Consider the following 7,956-nt stretch of genomic DNA (forward strand, 5'->3'; position numbering starts at 1 on the left):
AATGTCATGTTCTTACAATTACGTGCATCGATCTATCTACCAAGAGAGCCTGTGATTTAGTCACTACACGTATCCATGTTCCATAACTTTATGCTCTTTGGTCCTGGCTTCATCCTGCCAGCCTATGTGCTTAGGTTGGTCCTACCTTCTTTAGCACTTGTGTTTTTCTTGCAGGCTTTCTCACTGATTTGTAGCAGTTCCAGATAATTTTCTATCTAGAAATGTACTAGACTGGACAAGGATAGATGGATGAGCTGGTCTTGAAGCTTTATTTGTTGAAAAGCATGCTGGTGGTTGTGTTATTTCAGCTTGGCTTGTGGACTTATTTGGGTTGGAATTTCTGAGGAACTTTTAAGTGTGTGGGGGCCATGGTCACTGGCCAACTGGATACAGCTTCCCAACATTGGTCTCTTCTTGGCACTGGTTTTGCAGCCATTGGAATCTGTAGCTGTCTATATGGGGTTTTCAGGCAGCATGTGTCAACTTTGTAATGATTCCTTGTAGTATATTAGTTTTTTATTGCTGTGTGCCTCAAACTTAGCATTAAACAACACGTTTGTTACATCATAGTTTGTGTGGTTGTTCAGTCTCTCAAAATTACAGAATAATGCAGGCTGTTTATAACAAGTTGAACATTGAAAGTTTAGAGAGTACAAGTGATATATATCTAATTTCTATGTCTATGTTTTTATATCTTCTATGTATCTATATATCTAGTAGTATGTATCCTGTCATCTATCCTATCTATCTATATCTATCTATCTATCTATCATCTATCTATCTATCTATCTATCTATCTATCTATCTATCTATCTATCTATCTATCTATCTGTTGGGATCTGGACGATCCCTTTCTCCCCAAATTCTCGGGGAGAATGGTCCGAACCTCAAAAAACTACGAGAGAGCACTCGACCTTATCTTCTGCCCGCAGAAGGCCGAGGAGAGTGAACTACTGAAGTCCCCCGTCCCTGCCCCTTCTCACTTGTCGGCGATCGGCGCAGAGAAAGAAAGACTCCAGGGAGACGTTCTGAGGTTCTGAACCGAACTCACCGCCCACGGGGCGGGGGAAGGTTTTTATTATGGTGGGGAAGGCGGGAAGGTAGGCTTCGCTAATTGGCTGAGCTGGGCTGTCTCAGCCAGAGTGGCATCTTGGGACTCCCCCCATGGGCTGACGTCACGCCCCAATAGGACCGCCCCTGGGCACCGGCGGCGCCATCTTGGAGGCATCTACGTGGACCTGAGATGGAGACGGGAGGCAGGCCAAGCCAGAACTACTCCTTCAGGTTCTGGACCCGGGAGGCGTAGGAGTGGCTTCCGGCCATTCGGTCCCAGGGCGGGAGGAAGGGTGGTCGATCGGGGACCGCCCCTCTATGTATCCGGCCAGCATCCCCACATCTATCTTTTCACCTTTCTCTATTCCAACTCACTCTCCCAGATATCACTGCTGTTTATCATTTAGATTTTCTTCTATTCTTAAACAAATATACATTCACATACAGGCATATACTTTCTTATCAGTGTGGAAGTTCCTCAAAAAACTAAAAACAGAACTACCATATGACCCTGCTGTACCACTTCTAGTTACATGCCTTAAGAAATGTAGGTTATCATACGGTAGAGATACTTGCATACTCATGTTTATGGCAGCACTATCACAATATCCAAGTTATGAGATCAGGGCTGGGAATATGGCCTAGTGGTAGAGTGCTCGCCTTGTATACATGAAGCTCTGGGTTCGATTCCTCAGCACTACATATATAGATAAAAGCCAGAAGTAGCGCTGTGGCTCAAGTGGTAGAGTGCTAGCCTTGAGCAAAAAGAAGCCAGGGACAGTGCTCAGGCCCTGAGTCCATGCCCTAGGACTAGCAACAAAAACAAAGCAAATAAACCAAGTTATGAGATCAGTATACACACACAAATGGAGTTTTATTCTGTCATAAAGAAGAACATATTTATGTCATTATAGGAAAATGATTGGAACTAGGGGTCATTATATTAAACAAAATAAGCTAGACTTGGAAAGATAACTGTCATGTGATTTCATTCATATGTGCAATCCAGACCTAGAAAAAAAATGACATGAATTTAAATGGGAGGGTGTGTGTGTGTGTGTGTGTGTGTGTAAAATCCATCAGAAGGGGAGAAGGAGGGAGGGTAGTGAATATCATCTATGTACATTATATGCATGTATAAAAATAGCATAGTGAAATTAAAAATTATAAAAAAATAAGAGTTGTGTGTGAAACAAGAAAGCAATAATAGATGGAGTAAATATGATTAAGGTATATTACATGCATATATAGAAATATCACAGTGAGATACCTTTGTACAATTAATATAAGCTAAAAAATAAAAGGAAAAGTTGTATACTTAGTTCCCTTTCTCTAGGCAATGATATCTATTTGGAATAGATTATTGGGGGAGAGGAAGTGGGACAGTAAGAGGGAAGAAGGGGGGGTGAATGTAATCAAAGTACATTATATATGTATATAAAGATATCATGATGAAATGCACTACAAATGAACATAAAAAGGAAAGTAGTAAAGAGAAAGAAGGAGAGGAAAAGAGAGAGGAGAAGGAAAGGGAAGGAAGGGGAAGGGAGAAAAGAGGAGAGGAGGAGAGGGGAGGGGAAGAGAAGAGAGGAGAAAAGAGAAGGAAGAAGATAGAGGAAAGGAAAAAAAAAAGAGAATTGATGTATTGCCCATACTTCACTTAGTAGTCAGGATTTTCTCCTGCAAAGGATAGAAACCCTGTGTGCTATATCTTAAGCAAAAAGGGGAATTTGCAGAAGCATTTGAAGCACAGGGCCAACTCTGTTCTTTTGTCTCTGCTCCTATGAGATCAGCATACTCCTCCACAAGCTGTAAATATGGTTACTAAAAGCTGCCTGGCTCACAGCCATGAATTTCCACATACTAAAGGCTGGTTCTTTTGCCTTCACTGCTGAATTAAATATTCCCAAAGACTTTGATAAGCTCGTGTATCATTTAAAATACTTTACAGTACTTTTGACTTTAAGCAATTGAAATACTTAACGAGGAATGAGGGGTGGTTGTCATAACAGATCAAGATGTGTGAAGACAGAGTTGTTTGGTGGTCCGCGGACACCAGCCTTTTGGATCTATTTCTCTAGTTTTCTAGGTCTTGTTCCCATGGTTGCAAGGGATAAGGCATCTCCAAAAATCATATTCTTATTTGACAATGTGTTTTCTAACCTAGCTGCTCTCAAAAGTGAAGCCTCAGGCAAGGCTTGTATGCTGGGAGGTGAGGGTGAGGTGTAGGCTGCTGGGACTTCAAGGGAAGCTAATCAGGAGTGCATTGCTGATGATGATGGGGGTGATTGACTCCAGGGCATGCTGGGACCTTGTAAGAGGCCTTGTGAAAGGTATACAACCCCCCCCCCCCACTATATACATATAGTACACACACACACACACACGTATAATATACTATACACACATATATAGTATACACAGTCCATAGCTGTGTAGTATTTCAACAGATGAGCTACATGTTGCTAAATCTCCTGTTAATAGTAGGCATTTATGGTACAGTTCTAGTTTTATATCAAGTTACCATAATCATTGACAAAGACATGGTTTTGGTGAAGGTTTTGATTCCAGTTCTGAGGACACTTCCTTTATCCCCTTTCAAGACTTGGCATAGAACCTGTTCAGAAGAAAACTAAAATAGACATAAAAAGAGCCAAATAGATGACAGACAACCAGGCATCCAGAAGGACTTGTCAGCTGTGTGTTATATCACCCTGGCTTTGTCTTAAATCTCCTGCAATTCACTACCAAGAAAGACCTTTATTAGAATCCCACTTTAACTTCCTTTTACTTAAAATTCTAACTCGATTGGTATCCTAGTTACTATTTCCACAGCAATGAGAAAAGGGAAGGAAGCTGCTCCAGGAAGCTACACTGGCAAAACCAAAATCAGAAAGTGACCACAAACAGAAACACAGGAGGCAAAAGACCAACAAAGCAGAGCAGCAACCACCTTTTAAGAAGAGCACAAAATGTACGGGAGACTGGATCCTCTCATTCCACAGAACAGTACAAGAACTAATGCTCACAGCCAGAAAAAATTGCTCAAATTGCTCTCAGAGTACTCTTTAAAAGAGGAAGGAATGAATAATTTATTTTAGGCTATTATATCTTTCCATGCAGTATTGACTCAGGATGATTGTTCTTTTGGGGTAATATGTTTTAGAGAGGTGCACCAATAGGCAGGTTTAAAACAATGGGGGAATAAAAGGTGATTCCAAAAGCTTTGTGGAATTTCACTTTCCAAACAGCTATTTTCTATGGAGTGCTCCACCCCCCCCGCCCCCTCCTTGGGGGCACAGGGAACAGCTTCTGGGCCACTGTATTCCATGGGCGTGGCAGTTGTTTGCCAGCCTCCTACTCTGAGTCAGGGCATAGGGCACCGTCTAGGGAGCGTACTTTCATAATCACTATCATTTCTTGCACGGGGATGACTTCAGTTGAAGATGTAGATGATCTCTCCATCATCCACACTTCTAGAAATTTTAGGGAAGGTTTGATGTGAGCTAGGAAGGAAGACAGGAATTCAGAAAATTTGTTTCCCCAAGTAGATGTCTCACTTATTTCTTGCTTGTTTTGTTTTGCTATTGGTAAACAGTAATAGCCTAGTAGTGGCGCTAGCTAAATGGACATTGCTTCCTCCTCCTCCACCTCTTCCTCCTCTCCTCCTCCTCTATTTGAAATTTGCTAATAGTAGTAAATAGGGAATATTTTCGCTTTGTTCCAGAATCTTGTGCTCTGATACACCAATGCTTACATATCTATAGTTATTACTATTACTATTATAGTTATTACTGCTATTAAAGTGCCCATTAGGGCTGGGAATATGGCCTAGTAGTAAAGTGCTCGTCTCGTATACATGAAACCCTGGGTTTGACTCCTCGGTACCACATATATAGAAAAAGCCAGAAGTGGTGCTGTGGCTCAAGTGGCAGAGGGCTAGCCTTGAGCAAAAAGAGCCAGGACCGTGCTCATGCCCTGAGTTCAAGCCCTAGGACTGGCAAAAAATAAACAAACAACAAGTGCCCGTTCATTAGTTGTCACTTCATTTTATTACTTACTTTTGGCTAATGTGCTGTGGTAGACATAATAATGGCCCCCAAAAGATGTCTATGTCTTAATCCTTCAAATCCCTAACCAGGGGACAATATTATTATAGAGCAAATTAAAGTTGTTTATAGGCCTTAAAATAGGAAACTAACCTGGGCACTTAAATGAGTGAGGTGAAGGTCAAAGATTAGAAACAGATAAATGGCATTGTGAGGAATACTGCCATTTAAGGTTTTGAAGATGGGTAGGTCCCTGAGCCAAGGAATGCAGCTGCCTCTAGTAGCTGGAAATGACAAGACAATGAACTAACTCCTCTGTGAAAGGATATGTCCCAGCCATCGCAGGGGACCATGCGGAGATAGTTACAGACAGGAGAAGAAGGTTTATAAGGAGGTTTATTAGTGGGGCCACATCTCCCACAGGAGAGGGAGCAACATGGTATCTGCACCTTATCCAGGTGGCAGCTTCTCTGGGACTAAAGGGGAAGTAGGTAGGTCTTAATGGTGAGTAGAAGTGGCCCATTATAGTTCTAGGGCAGGAAGTTTAGGTGTGGGTGGATCTAAGGGCTAATGGGAGGAGCTGAGGACCTAAGGCAGGGGAAATAACACTATGTAGCTCTGCTGACACCTTAAAGCTAGCTCAGACTTTAATTCCAGAGCTGTAGAATAATAAATTTGGGTTGTTTTAAGCCATTAAATCAGTGGTAATTTTTTTTACAGAAGCAATAAAAAATGAATACACATGCTCACAGTTGCTTTTTAAGTGTTATACATTTACTTTACATTTTTATTAGTATAGATGAGTTATACAAGAGGGTTTCAGTTGTGCTAAAGGTACTATGTACCTTGGCCAAATCCATTCAGTCACTACCCTTCAATCACTTAACTTTGAATAATTTTGATAGATTTCATCGCTCCATTTTCATACATGTATATAAAGTACTTTGATCATATCCCTTCCTCTTTCATTCCTCTTTTCACCTTCCCCTCTCCCTCTGGTACCCACTTTAGAATATGTGATCTTTGTTTCCTCCCCTCCCCTTCTTGCCCCTCTCCTCTTCTTTTCTACTTCCTTCCCTTTCTCTTCCTTGCAACATGTTCCACAGATGCACATGGGCGCTCACACGGCCTTCCGGTGGTACTAGGGGGGGAGCCACTTCATTCACGGTGTACTCCTTATTGTCTGTATTTCCTCGAGATTTCTTATAACTTGCATAATCTTCTAGAATGGAATCTACATTCTTCTTAGCAGGAAGATAAAAGAGCTGTTTCTGTCTGGTAATTAAGTCCCAGTCATCAACAAGCCATGGTTTCAGTTCGTTAGGAATCTTCACTTTAACTTCAACTCTGTTCATAAATGTTTCTTCATTTTCAACAGTAGGATCCACCCGAGCCCTTTTCTTCCGAGGAGGCTGGGGTGTCTCGCTGGTACTGCCACCATCTCCATTGCCAGGTGTTTTCTGCTTATTCTTTTTTATTCACTTCAATGCCCTTCTGCTGCAGGCCAGAGGTCTTCTTCCCTGGAGCTGCCCCTCTCCTCTTCCCCTCTTCGTACTGCTCCTGATTGGCCTTCTGAAGTTCTCGCTGCTTCTGGAGATTGGTGTCCACATACTTGAGCACTCTGCTCTCTGGAACCCACTCATCCTAGTTTTTATTCCAACCACTGTAATGTATAAAATACTGCACTTGCTTGTCCTTTATGACAACCTTCACAACCTTTGCTTCATAAAGAAGAGGTCCATGAAAGCGCAGCACTCGCTCACCCTCCTGGAACTTAGGCTTCGGGTCCTGCTTGGGCGCCATCTATAAGTGATTCGCTGCCACCGCCACCGCCACCGCTCTCTCTTCCTTTTCTTTTGTGTCAGTTCTCTGGATCGAGCTCTCATTTAGCTCTTTTGCTCAAGGCTGGTGTTCTACCACGTGAGCCACAACTCCATTTCCAGCTTTTTGCTGGTTACTTGGAGAGAAGAGTCTCTCACATATGCTTGCATAGACAGGCTCTGAATTAAGATCCTCAGACTTCATCCTCCTGAGTAGTTAGGATAACCGCCATGAGCTGACAGCATCTAAGTGGTTTATTTCCTTTAGCATCATGATGTCCAGTTCCATCCATTTTCCTGAAGATGACATAATTTCATTCTTAATTACTGGTGAATAATACTGAAATGTATATGTATAACACATTTCTTTATGCATTCATCAGTTGACAGGCACCTAGGCTGATTTCATAGTTTGGATATGGTCAATAGTGTTGCTATAAACACGAATGTATTGTATGCTAACTTACATTCCTTTGAATATATACACACAGAAGTGGTATAGCAGAATCATATGGTAACTCTATTTTTAGTCATGAGGAATTTGATACTGTTTTCCATAGCGACTACATTATTTTAAATTCTTGACGACAGTGTACAATTGTCCTTTTCTCCCAATATCCTTGCCAGCAATTGTTTGTTTTCATGATTGTTATTCTAATTGGGGTGATATGAAACTTCATTGATGTTTTGATTTGTATTTCCTTTATGGCTAAAGATACTGAGTATTTTTCATTTATTAGTTAGTCAAACTTCTCTTTGAAAATTTTTTATTTGCTTACTTCATTTGATCATTTCTTAACTGAATTACTTATTCTTTTGGTATTTAATTTGGGAGGTGCTCTTTAAATATTCTGGATACTAATCTTTTATTCAATGACTAACTGACGGAGATATTCTCCCATTGTGTAGATTCATTTTGATTCTGGCAACTGCTGCCTTACTGAGCAGTTGCCTTTTAATTTGGTGCAAACTTATTTTTTAATTCTTATTTTTGTTTTCTGAGCAACTGAGGTTCTATTAAGAAAGCATTATCT

The 7,956-nt window shown here is 41.2% G+C and overlaps 1 pseudogene across 1 annotated transcript; it reads right to left on the minus strand.

Moving 5' to 3' along the window:
• Positions 1–299: 299 nt before the first annotated feature.
• Positions 300–6,934, minus strand: LOC125350842 (annotated as a pseudogene). The gene is made up of 4 exons (XR_007210821.1): positions 6,172–6,934; positions 4,453–4,559; positions 3,578–3,685; positions 300–452 (listed from the first exon to the last, which is right to left on the minus strand). The product of XR_007210821.1 is annotated as a mortality factor 4-like protein 1 (transcript).
• Positions 6,935–7,956: the final 1,022 nt, after the last annotated feature.

The sequence above is a fragment of the Perognathus longimembris genome, chromosome 4, assembly GCF_023159225.1.
Source record: "Perognathus longimembris pacificus isolate PPM17 chromosome 4, ASM2315922v1, whole genome shotgun sequence".
In the NCBI taxonomy this organism is placed as follows: domain Eukaryota; kingdom Metazoa; phylum Chordata; class Mammalia; order Rodentia; family Heteromyidae; genus Perognathus; species Perognathus longimembris.